The 25587-nt window shown below is 36.3% G+C and overlaps 1 protein-coding gene across 1 annotated transcript in view; it reads left to right on the top strand.

The window, feature by feature from the left end:
• Nucleotides 1-25587, top strand: part of LOC124977719 (uncharacterized) — a 102702-nt gene that overhangs the window by 55604 nt on the left and 21511 nt on the right. The window contains exon 8 of the transcript XR_007107246.1: nucleotides 7295-7602. The gene's annotated coding sequence lies outside the window, so the exon portion shown is untranslated. The remainder of the gene's footprint in view (nucleotides 1-7294; nucleotides 7603-25587) is intronic.

The raw sequence follows: 25587 nt of genomic DNA, 5'->3' as shown, positions 1-25587 counted from the left end.
CTCACATGGTGAACCTGCTGTTGTATTCCATGAGACAGCTCCCTTACCATCGGGGTTGAACCTGCCTCACAACCCAGCCTGACCAAGAGAATTTCCAGATGAGGCCATCATCTCTCCTAGGTTATCATAGTGATTCATAGTTGAAGAATTGTAAGAAAAAAGGATCTTCAGACTCTAGAGCCAGAATAACATGATTTTTGACAAAGGATCAAAAATATAGAAAGTTATATTCTGGCATAGTGTATTCTGGCAAATTTAACATTAGTGCCAGAAACAGGTCCAGATTGGTATTTCCATAGGTGACTTGAGAGTACTTAAGGAGAAGAGCTATCACTTGGAGCCAACCTGAGTTTACCAAAGCAAGTTAAGCCACAATAACTTCTTTTCAGATAGATTAGTAGATGTAAAATGTTGAATTCCTTGTGGACAAGCTGAAAAACTATAGACTAGATTATAACATAGATCTTGCTTGAATGACTATGGCTCAAGAAAGCAGATAAATGTGTCATTGGAACAAAACCCTCAGTTACGCTGTGAGGCTCTGTCATGGACTCTTTTACACTTAACATCTTTTAATTAATACTTGGGCTAGAAAATACACATATATTAAATTTGCAGATCACATGTAGTTGTTAAAAACGACTAAATTATTCACTGACATTAAAGATTTATTTGATAAATCTAACTTTAAAATTCAGCATTTCAGTTAAGAATAAATGGTATAGGGCTAGGAATATTGTTCAATGGCAGAGTGCTTGCCTAGCATGTGCAAGGCCTTGAATTCAATCCCCAACACAGAAAAAAAAAAAAAAAAAAAAACGGTACCCTCCAGGTAGACACAGGTAAACTTTTGCGGACTACATTCTTGAGCTTCATTGTTTAAATTTTAGTGCTTAGAATCAGATGAATATTGACTTTATCTATTCTTGCTTGATCAGTCTACACCTTAGTTTGAAAGTAATATTGATAAGCCAAAGTATTCACAGACCACCAGAATAATAGGAGTTTGGAACTATAGCCTAGGAAACTGCTGAAGAAAATAGTTTTGGTCTGCAGAAAAAAGTCAGGGGAGATGGCATCAATGTCTTCAAATATCTGAAAAAGAGTTATATGGGAGATATTAAAATATTTGTGACTTCAAAGAACAAAACTTCTCAAATAATGTTCAGAAACTACACATAGACAATGTTTAGCTTAGTATAAAAATGTGTAACCATTAGCACTGTGGGTGCTTTGAAGGGTATAAAAGACTAATAGTCCCAGAAGATGTTCATATGTTAATATCTAGAACTCCTGAATATGTTACATGAAATAACAAAGGGACTATGTAGATGTGATTAATGTAAGGATTTTAAAATATTCTGGATTATCCAGAGGTATCCAAAATAATAAAAGGGTCCTTAAAATATCAAAGAAAGAGGCAGAAAGATCAGAGGTCAGAGTCAGAGATAAAAAGATGTTGTCTTAGCTGGGCATGGTAGAGCATGTAATCCCAGCTGCTTAGGAAGCTGAGCAAGTTTGAGGTCAGCCTCAGCAATTTAGCAAGGCCCTAAGCAACTTAGTGAGACCTTGTCTCAAAATAATTTTTACAAAGGTTTGGGGTTGTGGGGTAAAGGTTTATTCCACAGTACCAAAAAAAAAAAAAAAAAAAAAAAAAAACAGGAAAGGAATGCTGTTTTAGAAGTCAAGCATGGTGGCACACACCTGCAATTCCAGCTATTTGGGAAATTGAGGTAAGATGATTGCAAGCTTAGGGCCGGCCTGAACAATAGTAAGACGATATTTCAAAATAAAATAAAAAGGACCAGGGATGTAGCTCAGTGGTAGAGTACTTACCTAGCATGCTCAAGATCCTGGGTTCAATTCCTAGTACCATAAAAATCACAGAACTATAGACTTAGTAAGTAATAAAGAACAGACATGTATTCTTCATAGTTATGGAGACTGGGAAGTTCAAAGGTGAGAGGCCCACATCTGATGAGAGCTGCCTTGCTGCTTTACCCATGGTGTAAAAGCAAAGAGAGGGCCAGAGAGAGACAAAGGATGTAGAACTCACTTTTTATAAGAAACTCACTCCTGTGGCAAGGGACCCACTTCAACAATAAAAGCATTCATCCACTCATGTGGCCTAATCACCTAATCACTTCTTAAAGGTCCCACTGTTGATGTTATCACAATGGCAGTTAATATTATATCAACATGAGCTTTCAATGTTAGTTGAATGACTAACATTCAAACCATAGCAGATGCTATGTTGCTGGCTTTGAAGATGGAAGAAGGGCCATAAACCAAGACAATGCAAGCAGCCTCTAGAAACTAGAAAAAGCAAGAAAGCAGGGCTGGGTTGTAGCTCTGTGTAGAGTGCTTGCCTCGCATGCATGAGGCACCTGGGTCAATCCTGAGCACCACATAAATAAATAAAATAAAGGTCAACTGACATCTAAAAAAAAAAAAAAAGCAAGGAAACAAATTCTACCTAGAGCTTCTAGAGGGAATACAGGCCACAAGTACCTTGACTTTGGCCAGGTTAAATCCATATTGAACTTCTGACCTTCAGAACTGTTAAGATTATAGTTTTATGTTGTTTAAGTAATAAATTTGTGTATTGTTACAGCAACAAGAAGAAAGTAATGCAGAGGGTAATGAGTTCCTATCACCATAGGCACAGTAGTAGAGACTAGCTGCTTTGTTCTGAGTTTGTGTAAAAGATTGGACTAGAATGATCTATTAAGTCTTGTCTGCCTGGACTGTCATATTTTTTTCTTTTTGAGTTTTTTTTCCTCTGGAGATTCATGAATTTCCATAATTTCAACTTAACCTCTTTAAGAAGTCACCCCAAATCATATCTCTACCTCTAATCTCTCTTGAGTTCTAATCTCACATATCTAATTAGATGATATTTTCTTTTGAACACCCTGAAATCTTTTTAAATCCCCTCCAGCAAAAAGGGATGCAAGGATAAGAGTTTAGAGTGCCTACAGATCAGTGATATTTCCTGAAAAAGGAAAAACAAAGCCAATACTTTTCTACAATTAAATAGATCCAAAATTAAATGAATTCAGCCATGAAGAATTTTTATGATGAGGACTGGGATGTAGTTCAATGGGAAGCTCTTGCCTAGCATGTGCAAAGTCATGTATTTGATCCCCAGTGCTGAAAAAAAAAATTCTGATGACAAAATTGCAAGCACTTTTGTGCACCAAACTATAAAAACTGCAAAAGAGATGAAGTTGAAGATTCTTTTCCTTACGTTGTATTTCTTTTCAATTTTCCTAATTGTGTTCTTAAGAAAAATTAGACTTAATAATATTGACATGATATGTATGTTTCCAGAAAACTTTCCCAAGTCTAGGCTGAGCCAAGTGAAATAATAATAAATCATAAATGTGAATTAAAACTGCAGGGAGGGGGACTGGGAAGATAGTTCAGTCAGTAGAGTGCTTGCCTTGCAAGCACAAGGCCCTGGGTTCCATCCCCAGCACCGCAATAAAAAAAAAAAAAAAAAAAAAAAAAAAAAAAAAAAAAAACTGCAGGGAGGGCTGGGGCTCAGTGGTAGAGCACTAGCCTAGCATGTGTGAGGCACTGGGTTTGATCCTTAGCACCACATACATACATAAAGGTATTGTGTTCATCTCAACTAAAAAATATTAAAACAAAACTGCAGGGAGCCATGTAACATAGAGGTTCAGAGTGCCAGTTCTAGAGTCAGGCAGGTTGGCTTGGAGTCACATATTTATCATTATGAGTAACTCTAGACAAGCTGGGGTAACCTCCATTGCCTCAGTTTCTTCATCTATAAACTGCAGATAAGTAGATGTCCTGCTTTGTAAGGTTGGTGTAAAGATTAAAAAGTAATACAAGAACATGTTAGAATGGTGATAGCACAGAGGCACCTAACAAGTACTCAGTAAATATCAGATTAAAAAAATGATAACTATGGAATATTTTGACAATTAACCCCAAGGGAGATTCTAGTTTCCAGTGGCATTTGTTGTATATAAAATTTAACCCAAGAATATGTTACCTTTTTCTCATGGCAGACTGATTTATCTTAGTCTTAATTCCTGACCTGGCAAGGTATTGTTTTTGGTCTCTTTTAATTCCTAGACTCATTTTGGTTCTGACGATGTCAACATTCTGCTTGGTATCTCCAGTGATTAATTCACAGTACATGATAACTCTTTTCTAGTTCCTACCCTACCGTTTTACGTTGGCATCTTGACCCACCTGTTTCTTCAAGGTTTTCAGGAAGCCATACTCCAGTAGCTCTCTACTGACTTCAACCCTTTCACTTATTCTAATAAGCACAATATTCTATTTCTGACTTAAGCTCCAAAAGAATCTTTGTGGTTCTAAAAAGTTGTCATTAAAAAGAATTAAACTTATTTGTATATAAGCATTTACATTTCTCTAAATTTTAGTAAATATGGTATCCCATGTCTCTATTAGCAATTCAGTAAGTCTTATTTTTTTTTTTTTTTTTTTTTTTTTGTGGTGCTGGGGATTGAACCCAGGGCCTTGTGCTTGCAAGGCAAGCACTCTACCAACTGAACTAATCCCCAGCCCAAGTCTTATTCTTTTTAAAAATAAATAGAAAAATTGGGGGCTGGGGTTGCTGGCTCCGTGGTGGAGTGCGTGCCTAGCACGTGTGAGGCACTGGGTTCAATCTCAGAACCACATAAAAGATGAATGAAAGAAAGAGAGAGAGAGAGAGGAAGAAAAGAAGAAAGAGGGAAATAAATTGTGTCCAATTATAACTAAAAATCTATCAAAAATAGAAAAGTTGGCTAGGTTATGAACAAATCTACATCTTCTTATTCAAATCAAAGAACAGACAAGACAGTTAAACAACCAAACGTAAACCAGATGCCACTATTTACATGTTGGCCAATACCTGAATTCTAAATACAATGGCTCTCAGAAAATAATGAATTTTCATAAGGCTAGCCTCACCAAAATTAAATCTACAACATAACAACAGACAGCCATTTTGAAGTGGTGACCAGTGACCAACACAATGATGTAGAGAAACAGAAGATTTAAATAGAAATTAATGATTACAGGAATAAATGTCCATCAAAGTCAGGCCTTTTGTATAAGTGTGTACGAAATAAATTTTGTTGAAAAATTAACGTTTATATAGCACTTCACAATATACTTTTTTTTAAAATTTTTTATATTTTATTGCTTCAAATGCTTCAAACTATGGGAAATCTTTGGCAAAAATAAAGACAATAAAGTTTTAACAATACTTTACACAAAGCATTGTACAACATGTTCTTCAGTACATGTGAATAACATAGGAATATTCAGAATCCTCAGTGAGGAAATTAATTGTATAATATTCATAGTTCATTGTAAAACAAAAATCGTTTCATAAATATTAAAAATATTTCTAGGGTCTCATCAATATTAACATTTGTATTTCAATCAGTATTGTTGAACTTTTGAAAGTATTTTTATACTTAATTAATAAACAGGTTTTTTAAAATTTCTGTTGTCTACCACAGCATCACGACCCCTCCCCCCAATTTGCTTATTTCACATAAAACTAGAGGAGGTAACTAAAATAAAAATCAATAGGGTTCTCAGTCAAATCCGTTGTGGAAAAGAGGAAAATGTTTCATGTCTACTATTACAGACAATTTCTCTGGTGATTTATTTGTGCAGTCTCCAACTTGACCAACTTTACGTGATCTAAATGAGTTCTCAGCTCAGGACACAGTTCAATTAGCAGCAACTCCATCAGCACCTGCTAGGCAGCATGTGAACTTTTTTTTTGGCGTTTCCAAAATAGCAGATTGAGAGTCTGGATTGGAAAGGAAGGTAAGCAGTTCATATATCAAATGGAGCAAAACTCTGACTGGGCATTCTGATGACATGGTTCCCTGAAGCAGTGACCTAAAAGGAGTAGAAGACCCATGGCAATGATCCGTGAGCAAAATTTTTCTGCTTCTTCTGGAGGCCCGTTCTCCTGCTGACTGAACAGCTTTCTCCAACCAGAGTTTGCCCTGGTCGCGAAGTTTGAGAAAACGCCATGGGGGTCGCCTCAGCGCCCACATCCAGCCTCCGCCCACCCCGACTGCTCCCGGCCCAGTAGCTTCCCGCCGCTGCCCGATCCACAATTACTTTTCATATGCTCTATGTTAGAACATTTAAACAGAGGAAGAGGCTGGGTGGCACACACCTGTAATCCCAGTGATGGAAGGTTGAGGCAGGAGGAACACAAGTTCAGGCCAACCTAGGCAATTTAGTGAGACCTTGTAAAATAAAACAAACAGAAAAAAACTGGGATGTAGCTCAATGGGGTTCAATTCCTATTACTGAAAAAGATTTTTAAAAAATACACAGAAGAATTAGGACTGAATTACACTTGTCCTTATTCCAAGTCCTGGACTTTTCCCATCATATCATGTTTGCCTTACTAGTACTACATGGGCAACATTTAAGTGTGTAGAAGAACTGAATTTTCTAGATAGGCTTGTAGAATCTCCATCTTTATGAACGCTTCAAGAAGAGCATATATCTAACTGGACATGGTGGCCACATAACTGTAATCACAAATCGATATAGAGAATATATCTAGCTGAGATAGGAGGAATCATAAACTAAAGGTCAACCTAGACAACTTGACTAGACCTCTGTCTAAAAATAAATAAAATGGGGTCCGGGAATGTAGCTCAGTGGTAGAGCACATGCCTAGCTTGAGGGAGGCCCTGGGTTCATTTTGAGTTTCTTTTTCTGTTGTGTTTGTTGCTTGTTTTGGTTTTTGTGTTGATCTGGGGATTTAATCTGGGGATTATCCCAGAGACTCCCACATGCTAGGCAAGTGCTCTACCACTGAGCTACATTTCCAACCCCTTTTTCTGCTTTTTCGTTTTCATTTACGATCATCTTACTTCTCAGTAAAGTTTGACAGGTTATCTATGCCACCTGTACATATTGACTGAGGTGGCCTGAGCGTCTGCCTTGAAACAGTACCAAAGTCGGTATCGCCTAAACGACAGGGCAAGTAATTGTCTCACTACCTTTCTGACCAGGCCGTGATTCATAACCTCCGGAGAGCCTGGGTCTGTGAGGCTTCGGGCCCTAGTGTTTCCCGGGCTGGGATCGCTTGTGTTCTGCAGCGGCCCAGGCGGCCGGGCAGGCCCTCTCCTCCGCCCCAGACTCCGCTGCTCCCACGGCGTCGGCCCTTTTTTGAAACCTTAGTGGTGGGAAAGGGAGACAGGCTTCTGTCTTCCCCAAACTGTTTTGCTGTTTTGTTTACAAAAGCCACTCAAAATGTTTTCCACAGAAATATCCGTGCCAATCTGAAGGGACCTGAAGTTCTCCGGGCCGCGGCCGCCCCCCGAGAGGAGCGGCCCAGACCTGAGCGCCGCCCGGCTTGGCTGGCTCGGCACTTACCGGCAACTTGCCTCGGGCAGCTCGGGGTGGAGCGCCGGTCTCCGGATCCCGGGGCGCCGCTGAGGACAAGGCTGCGGGCGAGGGCGGGCGGAGGAGTGGCGGCAGGCTAGGGAAGAAAGCCAGGACCGCAGCCAGAGCGACCCCGACGCAGGGGGTGCGCGCGCGCCCCGCGGGACAGCGGCCGCGCCGCCACCTTGAGTGAGTACTCGGAGTCCCAGGGTTAATGTTGGGCAGAAAATAAAGCGACCTGCTGTAAACTGCCAAGAAATATCTATATTCCACACATAGATATTAGAAAAAAAGCATTAGAGAACACTTAAATTCCGTTTCTAATTATAAACTCTTTAACCGTATAACCTGGGACACCAGTTCTCCAAAACACAACGCTCATCTCTAGCTGGCAGCTTTCTCTACCAACCTCCTTTCTTTTCCTTTCTTTTTCTTTTTCCTTTCCTTTTCTCTTCTCTTCTCTCTTTTTTTTTAACTCTACCCCCTTTTTTACCCCTCCTCCAACTTCTCTTTTCTACAAACTTCATGTCTTTTAAGGTCGCTAAGAACAGTACTATCGTATATACTCAGCCATGTAATATAATCAACAAAAAAAAATCTTGTAAGATGAAAATCTTTCCTCTCTTTATTGCCCACTGTGTAATCTTGTTTTTGTTTTGTTTTCTTTCCTTTTTTTTTTTTAATGAGGGTTAGAACGCAGTGTCTCTTGTACCACTGAGTTACCATCCCCAGACTTTTAAAATTTTTAAAATTTGTTCTTTTAGTTATACATGACAGTAGAATTGTATTTTGACATATCATACATACATGAAGTCTAACTCCAGCATTTTTTACCTTTTATTTTGAGGCAGGGTCTAAAGTTGCCAAGGCTGGCCTCAAAATTAGAATCCACTCTTGCTTCACACTCCCCAAGTCATCGGCACCTGCTTTATCATCATGTTAACAATATAATGTACATAACAGTTTAAAAGAAAATATAGGCTGTAGCTATTACAATTTTAAGTTATAATGAGAAAAACGTGTGAAGACAAAGCACAGGAATATTAAAATGTGAAAGAATGAAATTGGACCTTTAACCTACACCATATACAAGAATTAAACTAAAATCAACCAAATACTTAAATGTGAAGAGCTAAAAACTATAAAACTCTTAGAAAAAAGAAAGGAAAATCTTTATGCACTGGATTGGTAAGGATGTCTGAACATGACACCAAACGCACAGGCAGCAACAAAAGAAAACAGAAAAGAATTGGACTTCGTCAAATTAAATCTTGGACCAGGGTTGTCTTCAGTGATAGAGTGCTGCCTAGCATACAAAAGGCCATGCATTTGATCCCCAGCCCAGCCCTCACACACGGACCACACACACACACACACACACACACACACACAAATTACTTTTTGTGTATTGAGGAACACTATCAAGAGAGTGAAAATACCACAGAATGGATGAAATATTGCAAATCATATATCTGATGAAGGATTAACACCCAAAATATATACAAAAAATCCTACGACTCAACAACCACCAAACTCCCCAAACAAACCAAATTCCCAAAATGGGTAAAGGTCTTGAATACACATTTCTCCCCAGAAGATATATAAAGGGATAACACATGAAAAGATGTTCAACCTTACTAGTCATTAGGGAAATGCAAACCAAAACCACACAAAATACCACATCACACCTCATTGGATGGCTTTATAGAAATTAACAATAACAACAACAACAAAAACCACAGAAATAAGTAGCGTTGGCAAGGATATGGAGAAATCAGAACCCTTGCATGACTAGTGGGAACAGAGAAAGGTGCAAATGTTATAGAAAACAATATGGTGTGTCCTCAAAAAATTAAAGGTAGAATCACTACTTGCTCTGGTAATTCACTTCTAGTGTACCTCAAATAATTGAAAATTGGAACTCAAACAGATACTTGTATACCAGATCTATTGCAGCATTTCTCCACAAAAGCCAAGGGGTTGGATACATCCCAAATGACCCCAAATGTAACACTGAAAGATGCTTGTTATAACCAAAATGTAGTATATTCATATAATGGAATATTATTCAACCTTAAAAGGAAATTAAATTCCTGCCAAGCATGGTGGCACATGCCTGTAATCCAGCACCTCAGAAGACAGAGACAGGAGGATCTCAACAGCAACTTAGTGAAGACCCTGTCCCCCTGCCCCTCAACATGGTCTGGGGAAGTAGCTCAGTGGTAAGCACTCCCGTTCCCCAATAAATAAATGAATGAAAAATTATTTAAAAAGGAAATGAGATTACACATACCTGCTACCGAGTTGGGTTTGTAGAGCGCTTGCCTAGCACATGTGAGACACTGGGTTCCATCCTCAGCAACACATAAAAATAAATAAATAACATAAAAACTTTTGTGTCCATCTACAACTAAAAAAACCAAAACAATACATGCTACAAAATCAATAGACCTTGAAAACATGAAAAGTGAAATAAACCAGACTTAAAAGAACAAATATTATATGATACAAATATTGTAATGAGATACCTAGAATAGGCAAATTCATAAAGCCAAAGTACAATAGAGGTTACCAGGTGTTGGGGAGTTGTGGGGGGAAAGAGGAGTTATGTTTAATGGGTAGAGAATTTCTATTGGGAACATGAAAAGTTCTAGAAAAGGAAATGGTGATGATTGCACAACTTTGTGAATGTACTTAATGCCACTGAATTGTACTCTTAAAAATGGCTAAATTATAAACTTAATGTTTATATATATATTTACATTTTTAAAAACACTATTTCAAAAGCATAGGAAATATGAGTCCTTAGCTCTGTTATTGAAAACCTTTTTTTGTTTTTTTTTTTTTTTTTTTTTTTTGCGGTGGCTGGGGATCGAACCCAGGGTCTTGTGCTTGCAAGGCAAGCATGAAAACCTTTTTGACCTTTATATTTCAGCTACCGAATGAATGAAAAAGCCACCTAGCATGAGAATACAAGATACAATTGAGAACTTAGTTAAGGAATTGTGTGTATGTGTGTGTGCAAACACACATTAGATATGCTATTCTTCTGATTGATTTGGCAGAAGTGTCAGGCCTCTTTGTTTCCTTTTTTTCAGTACACTGTGTCCTAGTTGTTACAGATGGAGATGGAAAAGATATTGGCAGTGATGATGCAAATAACTTTTTAACCTTCTAACCTGGAGTTTAGTTGAAGGAAGAATGGTAACTGACAGAATCCTTGCTGACCATTCATCTCATCCAAATGACCAATGGTCACTTCCTCCCTAGAGTCAGAAGTAATCCCACAACAGATTGTATATGGATACCCGACACTCCTTTCACATCTCTTGGGATTTAGTTTTAAATAATGTAAGAAATTAGCAAATGGATTATTTGTTCCTGGTATGTATTGCATTGTATTAAGGTTTGTTGTAGAATGTTGACCTGAACAATAAGTTTCACAAAACTGGCATTATATTGGCAAAAGGAAATTTGTATAGTAAGTTATAAATACAGTGGTTAAAGATATATTAAAGTCAGTGCCCCTTCTGTGATTAAAGTATATCATCAGTGTCATTGATGTGGAAAGTTGGAAAGTATTGTCTTTATAAGTCATAGTCATTTTTCCTTTTTGGATATTCAATTTACATTTTTTAAACAAGAGATTTACTGAAACCCTTTTTCTAGTAAAAAACAAAAATATATTTAGGAGTTGAATATGTAGCTCACTGATATAATGTGTGCATAGTATGCTCAAAACCTAGTTTCAATCCCCAGCATTAAAAAAAAAATGTTTAGAATAGTTTTTTGGAAGACATTTATCAAATTCTCACTAGGGTCTTTATATGCATAGAAAGTATATGGTAGGGAAGCATAAAAACATATCTGAAGTCAAGTGTTATGGCACATGCCTGTAATCCAAGGCCACTCAGAGGCTGAGGTAGGAGGATTGCAAGTTCAAAGCCAGTCTCCACAATTTAGGTGAGACCCTAAGCAACTTAATGAGACCCTGTCTCTAAATATAAAATATTTAAAAGGCTGGGGATGTGGCTCAGTGGTTAAGCACCCCTCAGTTCAATTCCTGGTATAAAACAAACAAAAAACATCTGAAGTCTGAAAACAACTTGCCTACCAACAAATTATGATCTTGAGCAAGCCACTAATCATTGTTAACCATTGTTTCTTCATCTACAGCCTAGTAGTGATAATGCACCTCAACTAGCTAGATGGAAGATTACCATACAATGATAATAGATGAGTAAACACTTGGAAAGTATAGTATGGCATATATATAATTACTGTTGTTATAAATATAGTTTCAAAAAAAAAATCATGGTGGAGAAGGTGAGAAAGACAATTGTGTGTGTGTGCGTGTGTGTACACGCAAACGCTTGCATGTCTTCTCTTAGAGGCAAGAGAAATAAAGAATTTTGATTATAATACTTAAAGATAATTAATTTAATATTCATTTATTTATATTTTTTAGATGTTGATAGACCTTTATTTGTATTCACTTATTTATATGCGGTGCTGAGAATCAAACCCAGTGCCTCACACACACTAGGCAAGCACTCTACCACTGAGCCACAACCCCAGTCCCTATTTTTTTTTTTTAATATATATTTTAGTTGTAGGTGACACAATACCTTTATTTTATTTTTATTGTGTGCTGAGGATCAACCCAGGGTCTCATGTGTGCTAGATGAGCGCTCTACCACTGAACCACAGCCCCATCCCCTAATTTGAATATTTAAAAGACTATTTTTCCTGTGTCTTAGTCCTACTCAGAGATTAGTGGAAGGTAGCTGACATAAGTAGCTCACCTACATGTCACTAATGAGAAATTTATCAGTACATGTACAGAATCCTGGGTTGTTCCAGGGTTATTCCAGAGTAGGATTAGGATAGGTCTGAGAAACCCAACTCAAGATAGTGAGAGTAGGGGTTCCTTAGGACCAAAAAGTCAAAGACATTATAGATTCCCCTAGCTGTTTAAAAAAGTGTATGCTGGGGCTGGGGTTGTGGCTCAGTGGTACAGCCTTAGCATGTGCAAGGCATTGGATTTGATCCTTAGCACCACATAAAAAAATAAATGATTATGGGCTGGGGAGATAGCTCAGCCGGTGGAATGCTTGCCTTGGAAGCACAAGGCCCTGGGTTTGATCCCCAGCACTGCAAAAAAAAAAAAAAAAAAAAAAAAAAAAAGTAAAAAGTAAAAAAAAAAAAAAAGGACTAGAATATATTGTTTGTTGTTTAGTACCAATAGAACCAACCTGTCCTGGAATTTTCTGAAATTTAAGGATAATCCAATGATGCAGTAGAGTGGTAAATAACCAGATTAGATGCCCTAAACCTCCCAGATCATCACAGACTAGAGAATGAGTTACAAATGTGCCAGCAGTATACATTTGTGGTTCTGTAATGAGATTTCTGATACTAACATCAAATTAATAAATGAACTTTTTCCTTCTGTCTTAAGTGTGTTTTATACTTATTCACTGGTAAACATTTGCATTTAAGGAAATGAAATCTCAGGTAGAGTAAACAACTTACACAAAGTTATACAGACTTGGAATTTAAATTTAGGCAGTGTGGTTCAGTGGTTCATAGTATTAATCACAGTACTATGCCATTCATGCTACTGTGATCATTTTGTCAAGCATAGACTTTTTCTTTTCTTTTTTTTTTTTTTTTTTCTTTTCCTTTTTTGTATTAGGGATTAAACCCAGGTTTTCTTAACCACATCCACTGTCCTTTTATTATTTTGAGACAGGATCTTGCCTAAATTGCTTAGGGCCTCACTAAGTTGCTGAAGCTATCTTGAACTTGCAATCCTCCTGCCTCAGCTTCCTGAGTAGCTGGAATTACAGGTGGGCACCACTGTGCCTGGCTAGATTTTTCTTTTTAAATAACATCAAAAGAAGAATGAGAGCAAAGACATGTGGCTCAGGTACATTGAGAGGCAGAAAATAAAGTCATCGTGGCCATTTCTGGACATTTGAAAAAAAATGTTTAAATGTTTACAAACAAATGTTTTCATGGATAACTTCAGTAGCACTAGGGATAACTCACCCACATGGGGCCACTCAGTGTCTTAATCCTAAAATAAGACTTAGATATTCTAATCTGTGGCTATAAATGTCAGTTCTTTTCATCTCTCTCACCGGTGGAAGTTTCTCACCACTCCTCATCTCTAGCTAACATTCCTTTTGTAGTGTTAATTTCCCTTCTTCTTCATGGTTCATAACTCAACCTCTCTTTATGAGAACATACTTAACTCCTTGGCTCTATTTTTCTTCTTTCTTGCTTACTTAGAAAAAATCTCATACCTAGTTGAATCCATCTGTTTCCTTCTCTGATCTGCACCTGGATTGTCAAAATATTACTGGAACAAACAACTTAACTATGGGAATGTATTCCATTGTAAATTCTTGTTCATTGATCTTCTAGAGTGGAGCCCTCAATGCTTGCCCACCCAGCTTTACTGTATTTCCCTATTTCTAATCTCTCTCACAGTTTTACAGTAGCCACATCACACACTTTCTACTTGATTTCCTCAAATTTCAACTATGGTGGCACATAGCTGAAATAATCCCAGTTACTCGGGAGGCTGAGGTGTGAGGGTTGCAAATTCCTGCATGGGCAATTTCGTGAGACCCTTTCTCAACATAAGATAAGGAGGGTTGGGTAGTTCAGTGGTAGCATGCACAAGGTTCTGGGTTCGATCCCCAAAATTGGAAGGAAAAAAAAAGGTGTTTTTTTTTTTTTTTTAACCTATTTTAAGGTGCAAATGCAACAGGTATACAGTAGAAACTGTACTTTGAATTTGATGTTTTCCTGGACTAGTCACAGGCATCTCTAGGGATGCTGGGGTAGCTACAGCAAGTTGATTCTCCCAGTTAGTCATGCAGTCACCAGGGGAAGCCATGGAGATTACAATGGATTATGTTGCCAGCATTTTTTGGATATAGGTATTCAACACTTTGAATATTGAGATATTCAACATTTTATATAAAATAGGCTTTGTGTTATATGATTTGCCCAATGGCAGTCTAATAAGTGTTCTGAGTACATTTAAGTTAGGCTAGGCTAAGGCATCATGTGTATTAAATGCATTTTTTTACATATTTCCAATTTATGATGGATTTATCAAGTGGTAACCCCACCAAAAGTCAAAGAGCATAATTTTACTTCCCTAGTCAGCCTCTTTTCCCTATCCCATGGCTCTCTAAGTTTTTAGAACCCACTCTACCTCTCTGCTTTCTTAATATTGTATTATAATCAATCTCCTCCTAATATATTCAACTGTTTCTTCTGAACTACATCTTCCTGTTACTCTTTAACTTCTTAAGGTTATCCCATAAAAACCAATCCAAAACAAAAAATATTCAAATATTCTTTGGCTTTTCGTCGGTTTTAACTGTTGCCCTTTTCTTCCTCTCATCTAATCTTTTTGAAAGAGTGTATTCTTTGTGGATGTGTGTGCTGGGTATTGAAACCAGGGCCCCCCACATGCTTAGCACACAATCTACCAATACACCACATCCCAGTCCTGAAAAGGTGTATCTACTCACCATCTATATTTCTTCACTTCCCACTCATTCTTTTTTCTACTGCACTCTCTCGACTACCAGTGTTCCTCTAAAACTACTCTTGCCAAGGCCACCAATGACATCCTACTCTCAAAAATCCAATAAATACTTTTTAAAAATTGAGATAAAATTCACAGATCATAAAATTCACCTTTTATGAGTTTGATCTCCAGCTCCACAGAAGGTGGAAAAATCACCATTTAAATTGTGCAAGTAAGTGTTCTTTATTTATAAACTTATACAAATATAACTTATACAAGTGCATGAAAATTCATGCACAAATTTTTGTAGGAATATTTATTTCAGTACTCTAGGTATATACTCATGAATGGAATTACTAGCTCATATGATACTCTAGTTAACTTTTTGAGGAACTGCCAAACTGTTTTCCAAAACAGCTGCACCATGAATTTTCACCATTAATATATGAGGCTCCATTTCACCAACACTTTTTATTATCTGAGTTCCTAGCTGTCTTAGTGGATGTGACATACATTTCATTGTTGTTTTGATTTGCATTTTATTAGTAACTCATGAATTGATTAATAACTAATGATATTTTTACCTGCTTATTGATTATTTGTATATCCTCTTAGAAATGCCTATCCAAGTGCTTGTGGTTGTGGCTCAGTGGTAGTGTGCTCACCTAGCATGCGTGATGCCCTGGGTTCCATCCTCAGCGCCACATAAAAATAAAATAAAGGTATTGTGTCCACCTACAACTAAAAAAAAAAAAAAAAAAAGTCCACTCAAATCTTTTGCCTATTTAAATGGGGTCTTGATTGAGTTGTAAGACTTCTTTATATATGTATTCAGGATTCTAGGCTCTAGACCCTTCTCAGATAAATCATTTGCAAATATTTTCTCTCATATTGTGGAGTGTTCCCCCATTCTTCTTTTTCTCTTCTTTTTTTTTTTTTTTTTTTTCTTATTTTTTTGTAGTAGAGATTGAACCAGGGTCACTTTATCACTGAGTTATATCCCCAGCCTTTTTATTTTTTATTTTGAGACACAGTTAAATAGAGTCAACATAGCTCTTTAAATTGCTTAGGGCCTCATTAAAGCTGAGGCAGGCCTTGAATTCTCCTGCCTCAGCCTACTGAGAGTCTCAGGTATGCACCACCACACCCAAATCCCATTCTTTTTTTTTTTTGCACCAGGAATTGAACCCAGGGACACTTAATCACTGAGTCACATCCCTAGCCCTTTTAAATATTTCACTTAGAGACAGGGTCTTGCTGAGTTGTTTAGGGCCTCATTAAGTTGCTGAGAGCGCAGATTCTTGGCCATTCTCAGATATATGATTTTCCTCAGTCTCCCGAGTTGCTGGGATTACAGGCGTGTGCCATTGCACCCAGCCTCCCATTCTTAATAGTGTCCTTTGATGCACCAAAACTTAAATTTGATGAAGTTCTATTATCTATTGTTTTGATGGTTACTTGTGCCTTAGGTATTATATCTTAGAAACCATTGTCTAATCCAAGGTTATGAAGATTATGTCTATATATTTTTTTATTCTAAGACCTGTACTTTTAGCTCTTACATTTAGGCCTTTGATCCATTTTAAGTGAATTTTTATATATGGTATGAGGTAGTGGGTCCAAATTTATTATTTTGCATGGGGATATCCAGTTTTCCTAGCACTATTTATTTAAAAGACTATTCTCTCCTTCATTGGATTGTCTTGGTACCCTCATCAAAGATCAACTGATCATAGATGTATGAGTTCAGTGGGCACTTTCTATACTTACCTAACCTGACCTCTCATGAGCATTTGACTCTTGATTACACTCTGCTTTTGAAATATTCTATTCCTGTGACTCTGCTTAATTTCCTGGCATTGTGAGAATGTGCTTGCTTTAGAGATAATTCAAAGAACACCCATAGACAAGTAGTTAGTATCAGTATGCTTTCATAGTATAAGCTCTGGTATTGAAATTATGAGGTGCTGGTATGTCATTTTCTGTAAACTGTTTGATCATATACTTTCCCAATCTTTGGGGGAGGGAAAGAAGGTTGAAGATCTTTTCTTTTTTTAATTATTGTTTTGTAAAATCTGTTTAATGTTAGAAAAGTTAATTCTTTGTCTATGTTATGTATGTTTTTTTCTCTTTGTCCTTCATGTTTTAACTTCTCATATGGAATTCTTTGCGAAGCAATTACTTTTTCTGTTAATAAAGGTTTCTCCATTTAAATATTACCAGGAGAAGAAAGAAAGAAAGAAAGAGAAAAAAGGAAGAAAGAAAGAAAGACAAACTAACTTTATCATTTTGCCTAATACCTTGACTTTTTACAAAAAAAATTTTTTTTTGGAGTTGTAGATGGACAGAACGCCTTAATTTTACTTGTTTATTTTTAGGGGGTGCTGAGAATCAAACCAATGCCTCACACATGCTAGGTAAGTGCTCTGCCACTAGCTACAGGCCCAGCCCAACTTTGCCTTTTTAAAAATTCTTAAATTCCATGCTGTGCGCAGTGGCGCACACCTGTAATTCCAGTGACTAGGTAGGCTAAGGCAGGAGAATCTCGAGTTCAAAGCCAACCTCAGCAACTTAGCAAGGCCCTAAGCAACTCAGTGAGACCCTGTCTCTAAATTAAAAAAAAAAAAAATATATATATATATATATATGCATATATATATTTAAAAATTTTTAAATTTCTGATCCATGAGGAATTCATCTTAGGGTAGGGTATGAAATGTGCATCTCTCTTTTTTTTTTTCTTTTCTGGATAACCCTTTTTTTTTCTTTTGTTTGAATTTGATGTAAATAATCTCCTTCCATTTAAATAGACACTTTATCATATTCCAAATTTCCTTGTTTTGAAATATATTTCTCTATTCAATTTAATTAATCTATTTATGTCATTACCATGTTTTGAAATATTTGCTTTAAAAAGTTTTTACTCTTTTATTAAAACATTTTAGTGTTTTCTTTCTTTCAGAATGATCTTGGCTTATATGACAGACTTCCAGTACGGGGAACTAAACCCAGGGTCACTCTACCACTGAGCTACATCCCCAGTCCTATTTATTTATTTATTTATTTAGAGACAGGGTTTCACTAAGTTGCTTATGCTGTCCTTGAACTTTTTTCTTTCTTTTCTTTTCTTTCTTTCTTTTTTTTTTTTTTTTTTTTTTTTTTTTTTTTTTTTTTTGTTGTTGTTGTTGTTGTTGTTGTTGTACTGGGGATTGAACCCAAGAGGCACTTTACCCCTGAGCTCCTGCCCCTTCCCAAATTTCTGAGATTACAGGCATGTGTCACTGTGTCCTTCTGGAAGCTTATTATAAAAATTCTGAATCTTGGGCCGCAACCCAGATTTATTAATCCAAAACCTGCATTTTAACAAGATCCCTCAAGTGATTTGTATGTATGTTGAAGTCTGAGAGCAGTGTACAATAGACAGTTCCCTTTAGGGTAGTAATTCACAACTTTCACTGCACATTAAGTTCACCTGGGGGAGCTTTTAAAAAATACTGAGAGCTGGGCTGCACCTCAGGAGAGTGATTTAATTGGCCTGGGTTAGAACCCTTGGCATTGGTATTTTCAAAAATCTCTAATTGCAGCCTAGGTTGAGAAACAGTGCTCTAGAATTACAGCTTGCCATCAATAAGATTCTAGTTACACAAACTCCAGGAAGGATGTCTTTGTCAGCTGAAGGGGTGTCACTAGAAAACGACAGTGATCTAAAAGCATTATCCATGAAAGATGCATCCCCAGAACATTGCAGGTTTATACCTAGCCTGGCTTTACACTTTGTCTTTTCTTTGCTTTCCTTGATCAACAACTGTTGCTTCTTGATAACTTAAATCACCTCTTCATCTTTCTGCTAAAAATTTTTCTCATTTGCTCATTCTAATAAGGAGTCATATATTCGTTCCTGCCTCTTTCTATCCTTCTGCCTTAAATATTCTTGTCATGAACCTGATAGGATTTGATCCCTCTCTGCTAGGTCCTGCTTTGGTTTGAGAGATTTTAATTCCTTCCCACAGTTAAAATTACCTACTTATATAGTAGTTCCTATTATGGTGGTCATCTCATCTCAGTGTTCAGCCATAGTGATTAGTGAAGGCAGACTGTAGAATTTCCCTAATATACAACCAGTATCTTAGCAAACAAGTAAAAGGAATTTGTTGTGAATAACATTCTGAGAAAACCCATGTTGTTTTCTAATGATTGCTATGTAATTTCATAAATGTCCCTAAGGCAATATTTAATAGACTACTGTAGACCATTATGCTATCAGAATTAAACTTTCCAGTCAGGTGCAGTGGCACACACCTGTAATTTCAGTCACTCAGGAGGCTGAGGCAGGAGGATCACAAGTTCAAGGCCAGTCTCAGCAATTTAGTGAGACTCTGTCTCAAAATAAAAAACAGAAAGGGCGGTGGATGCAGCTCAGTGGTAAGCGCCTCTAGTTTAAAACCTCCAGTATCCCCTCCATCTAAAAAAGATTTAAGCTTTCTACCATGTTATTAGAACTTTATACTAGTGAAATTTGGCAAGTTATCACTCCATACTTTTCCAGAAACCTGCTTACCCCTACCTCCTTTCTAACATTATTTCTCAGAGATTAGTGACTTTGGCTATGAGATCAGTGGACAAATTCTTCCAGCATCTAGGTATCCTGGAATCTTGAACTCCACTGAAGTGAATAGATAATTCTATTGTTTCATCACATAAATGTGGACTTCTAGTTTGCCTTTAGTTGTTCATTTAACATATATGAATTGAGCACCATGATGTGCTCAACCTGGACAAAGTCAAATAGCCAAGGAATTTACTTCTGCACTTGGAGGTGCAAATATGTCCCCATGAGCACATACTATATACAGTGTGAAAGAAATGGATTGGATGGGGCAGTCAAAGTTGTATGGATGAAAGTAGCTGATCTCAGAGTTCTGAATTTCTAAAACAGGTATTAACAGATTTGCAAGATTTTAACACCTGTCCCATGGGTGTGGATAAAGTTAAATTTTATCTGGAAGACCTAGAGAGCCATTTCCAAGAAATATTTTGATTTTTTTTTTTCAGTTCAAATATAGTTCTTAACTTACTTAGAAGATGGAAACAGTATAGTAACTGAGTAGCCCAACTCATTTTTTTTAACTACTAAAATCATACCATTTCCTTTAAGCAGTAGGTCTATTTCTTCTTTTCTTTTTTAAGTATTTCTTTCCACAAACTCCAAAAGAGAGTCTGCAGGTAGTAGGTTAAGAATTTTAAATCACAATAGGGATGCTTATATCGATAGATATTTAAAATTTGGGTTTTTAGACATATGGACAAAGTGTAAAAAAACAGATTTGACGCAAATATTTATTAACAACTCACTCATGTTTTATGATCTACTTCAAAATCTTTATTTTCCAACTTCACGGTTGTAGTAGGGAAGATAGTAGTTAATAATAATGAATATATAGCTAAAATTTGCATCATGCCAGGTACAATTATTAACTCCATTCACAAATCAGGAAATAGGTAGACAGATATTAATTAATGTAAGTTATTACACATTGTTTAATCGTAGCTATTAAGTGTCCAAGGTGGGATTCAAATCCAAGTCTACCTAACTTCAGGAAATAAGTAACCACCCTACTAACTATTGTTTGTTCTGTTATTTTCTGCTGGCCTTCAAGTCATTACCAGGCTCTGGAAGATTCACCCTTGAAATGTTGCTTGGAAGCCACTGAGCAATTTTATCCCTATTTTATGTCTGTGGTGATAGTTTTTCTCAAACCCCTTGCTTTCCTTTAGTGGTATGTGAAAACGAAAACCACCACAAAAACAAACAACAACAACAACAAAACAGTCCTCCAAATGGAATTTTTTTTAGCCTCTCTGCTGTGTTCCTAGAGATGTTCATGGAGTTGGTGGTGTCCACAGATCCATCTTGCTTTCTTTTCAATCTTAGCACTCTGCAACATATGAAACAGAAAGAAATGTGGACATGTACCATTCCCCTAGTACTCAATCTTATGTTTTCAGATTTCGAATTCAACACCAGATTATGGTGCATTTACCAAATTGTGTACAGAGAATAACAGTTTCTTTTTCTCTAATAATTTATTTAAACATGCGATAATCTCACCTTTCCTAATAAGGTATTAAAAACACACATTTTCACCTCACTATTATTTACAATAAAGTAACCTTACCATATCAATTTTGACTCAACAATTACCAGTTATGATCAACCTTAATAGAATTTCGGTTTTTGTTGGTTTGTTCATTTGGTTTGTTCAATCACTCTCAAGAGGGATTGAACCCAGGGACACTTTACCACTGATCTCTATCCCTAACTTTTTCTTTCTTTCTTTCTTTTTTTAATTTTGAGACAGTCTTTACTAAATTACCGAGGATGGCCTTGAACTTGGTATCCACCTGCCTCCCAAATCACTGGGACTACAGGCCTGTGCCACACCTGGCTCTCAAAAAAAGAATGTTGGGATTATACTACTGTTTTCCTGTAGGTTACTGGTTTTTAACTGCTAGAAGGAAAAAACCAGTAAATAGAACACTCACAGCAGTATGAAATTCAGCCTATAATTTTCTAACACCAAAAAAATAAAAAAGGTAATTACTTATGTATTTCTTAACTGTTTAGACTTTTTCTTATCTCTAGTTGCATTTAGTATTTAAGATATGTAACATTTTAATACTGCTTGAGATCAACTGCATAAATACAATACTCTGAATTACTAGAAAAATTGTGAAGTAGGTGAAGGTTTTCTCCTAAGTCCTTCCTTTCTTCCTGAGGCATCTTTCTGCATTCTCCATTTTTCCAGGCCCGTGCCTTTTTTTGCTACCCCCGCAAACTGCCAATTGCTCTCCACTATAGCCTGACAATAGCCCTTTCTTTCTTTCTCTCCACTGAGCTCCCTTGTCCTGTTTCTTAGAAGGTTTACGCAAGTTGGTAACTGATAAACTAATTCAAACTATAATATTAATGACTGACAGATGCCTAGGGAATTTGTTGAAGCAGTTTGGAAAAGGCCTTTCCCTGTGGCTTTCAAATCTCACTTGGGCAACAGCTTAATTAGTTTATCTCTGAGAGTGTTCCTGATAAAAATTAATTGACAAGCACTATACATTGGGAAAGAATATATTGTTTAAATATAAAAGTTATATAAAAATGTTTAGAAATTTCAAAATATATGAAATAATTCTTTATTAAGGAAGTTATTGTTTAGATTTAATTGTGGGACTGAGAATGTGGCTCAGTGGTAGAGCACTTGCCTAGAATGTGTGAGGCACAGGGTTCGATTCTCAGCACCACATACAAATTAATAAATAAATAAAGGTTCATCAACAACTAATAAAGATATTTTTAAAAAGGATAAAGATGATTACATTTCATGGAATGTCATGAAACTGATGATTATTCCTAACACTAAAATATAAAGCAAGTAAAAAATGACAACAAGGAAAATTATAATCTGGTTTTCCACAGTATTGACATTTATAAAATTACACATGTGTAAATATAGCATGAGGGATTCATAATTTAAGAGGTATGTAAAAATGTCAACTTCATATAAATAGTAAATCAAGATGGATAAAAATTTTTTGGTATTAAATATTCAAAATGAATTTTCTATACAATTTTTTGTGTTTGAAAATTTGTTTCAAATTATTAAATCCCAACAAAATAAGAAACTATCAGCACCTTGCAGTAATACTTAATTATAAACTCTAAATCAATACATCTGATTGATAGAAACTGAATTATAATTTTTAATTTCATACATAATATATATCCCAGTACTGTTTCAGTTGTAGATGTTACACATTCTATTTTTAAACTACAGTGTCTAATTTGGGTTTCTCCCTGATGTTTTAGAATTGGCATAAATATTAGGCATACCTTTAAAAGCAGAACTGTTTTCAGTAATTATGCTGAAAGGAACTATATACATCTTCCATTATTTAGAGAGTTTAAATAATTTTGAATACTTTTTCTTTTTTTGTACTGGGGATTGAACTCAGGGACATTCAACCACTGAGCCACATCCCCAGTCCTATTTTGAATTTTATTTAGGGACACGGTCTCACTGAGTTGCTTAGCTCCTTGCTTTTGCTAAGGATGGCTTTGAACAAAATCCTTCTGAATCGAGATTCTCCTGCTTCAACCTCCCAAGCTGCTGGGATTACAGGCATGCACCACCTCGCCTGGCTGAATACTTTTTTTCCTCCAGTACTGCAGACTGAATTCCGTGGAACTTTACCACTGATCTGCAAACCCAACCCCATTTTATTTTTTATTTTAAGAAAGGTCTCACTAAGTTGTTGAGGCTGGCCTCAGACTTACCATCTTCCTGCCTCAGTCTCCTGAGTCTCTGGGATTACAGGTGTGTGTCACAACCTGGCTCAATACTTTTATGGACAATTTGAATCGTATGTATTTCTTTCAATTAAATAAAAATTTTTAAAAAGTTTTACATGAATATGAATAAATATTATGCAATATTTGCTCATTTATTTTGCTTTGGAAATGATAAATCAGAACTTTTTGATTGCTCAATAACTATATGTTCAAAAGTATAAAAATGATGTTTCTTTTTTATTCTGTTAAATTATAAAAATTAAATTGCATTCTATATTTTCAAAATTTAACAAATTAGGCATAGAAGTCAGAAGTAATTTGGTGAACTCAGTTTATTCCTTTTGATGAATATAAAATAGATTTTTCTATTTACCTGTTAATTCTTCATACATTTGTTATACTGTATAATAATCAGTTATTTAACAGGATTTTATTGAATATCTTTTCTAGGCTTAGCACTTGGCTGAGTGGTGTTTGAGTATGGTAATCATATCTTCTAAACCAAAACAAGACATGTGCTCTGAAAAATATATCTCTGGTGACAGTATTTCTGAATCATAGAAATCATGTCTATCTCTGGGCATGGTGGCACTTGCCTGTAATTCCAGCAACTCAGGAGGCTGAGGGAGGAGGATCAAGAGTTTTGAGGCCAGCCTCAGCATTTTAGTAAGGAGCTAAGCAACTTCACAAGACCTTATCTCAAGTAAAAAAATAAAAAAAGGCTTGGAATGTAGCTCAGTGGTAAAGTGTCCCTGGATTCATTTTTCACTACCAAAAAAAAAAAAAAAAAAGAATAGAGCCAGGCACAGTGACACATGCCTATAATCCCAGTGACTTGGGAGGCTGAGGCAGGAGGATTCTGAGTTCAAAGCCAGCCTCAGCAACTTAGCAAGGACTAAGCAACTCAGTGAGAACTTGTCTCTAAATAAATAACACTAAAAAAAAAGGGGGGGGGGGCGCTGGGGATGTGGTTTAGTGGTTGAGTGCCCCTGAGTTCAATCCCCAGTACAAAAAAAAAAAAAAAAAAAAGCCATCAGGACTATCTTGGAAAATCCAAAACACAATGTTGCCAAATATATAAATTATTTGGACAAGTAAAGACATCACATATGATTCCCTCCCCAAACTATCTTAACCACAAATATCTGTATGCAAAAGACACTAGAACATTTACTATAAAAACTTTAAGTATAATATGTATAGAGTACTTAACACATAGTATTCAACAAATCACTTTATTATATCTAATATTTATAGCAAATCTTATAAGATAGGTGCTATTATTTCTACATTATAAATAAAGGTTTGAGGATTAGGGGTGAGAATGAGATAGTTATATAACTTGTCTAAAATCAAATGGCTACTCTGTACAGGCAGAACTGGGTCTCCTGTTCAAACCCAGGATCAAGGCCGTGTTCCTTCTAGGACAGCATGTTATTTCCAAGAATTTACTATGTCCTAATGTTATTTTTATGTGGGAGGGGGACTGAGGATTGAATGGGGAGCTGAGCTATATCCCCAGCCCGTTCTATTTTTATTTATTTATTTGTTTATTTATTCATTTGTTGAGACACAATCATGCAAAGTTTCCTAGGCTTGTCTCAAACTTATAATTCTCCTGCCTCTGTCTCCTGTGTTGCTGTTTACAGGCATGCACCAACCACACATAGCTGTCCTAATGTCTCTTAGCACACAGAAAATTGTAGCTAGGATAGTTTGGGAAGGGAAATCAATGGTGAGACCTGGGTTGATTATTGGCTATATTGTTGTTGTTTTTTTAAATTTTTTTTGGGTGCTGGGGATCGAACCCAGGGCCTTGTGCTTACAAGGCAAGCACTCTACCGACTAAGCTATCTCCCCAGCCCCGGCTATATTGTTTTTATCACTTAGTAATTATGACTTTGGCAAGTCAATTTAACTTCCTGAGACTTAATTTTCAAGAGGAATATGGTTTTGATAATATCTATCTCAAAGAGAATTGTGAGGATTAAAAGAGGTAGTGCATGTATAGCAAATAATATACTTGACAAATAATAAGCATTTGATAAAAGTCATCTACTTTTTTGTTGTTATTTCATAACAGCAGTTCAAAGGAGAAAGTGACATTGATTTATTATAGTAAAAATGTGGGGCTGGGGTTGTGACTCAGTTGTAGAGTACTTGCCTGGCATGTGTGAGGTACTGGGTTCCATCCTCACATCACACAAAAATAAATACATAAAATAAAAGTATTGTGTTCATCTATAATTTTATGTGTATATATACATGTATATAT

This window comes from Sciurus carolinensis, chromosome 2, assembly GCF_902686445.1.
Source record: "Sciurus carolinensis chromosome 2, mSciCar1.2, whole genome shotgun sequence".
Lineage (NCBI taxonomy): Eukaryota > Metazoa > Chordata > Mammalia > Rodentia > Sciuridae > Sciurus > Sciurus carolinensis.
The sequence above is the reverse complement of the archived record's forward strand: the minus strand, read 5'-3'. Positions and strand labels throughout refer to the sequence as shown.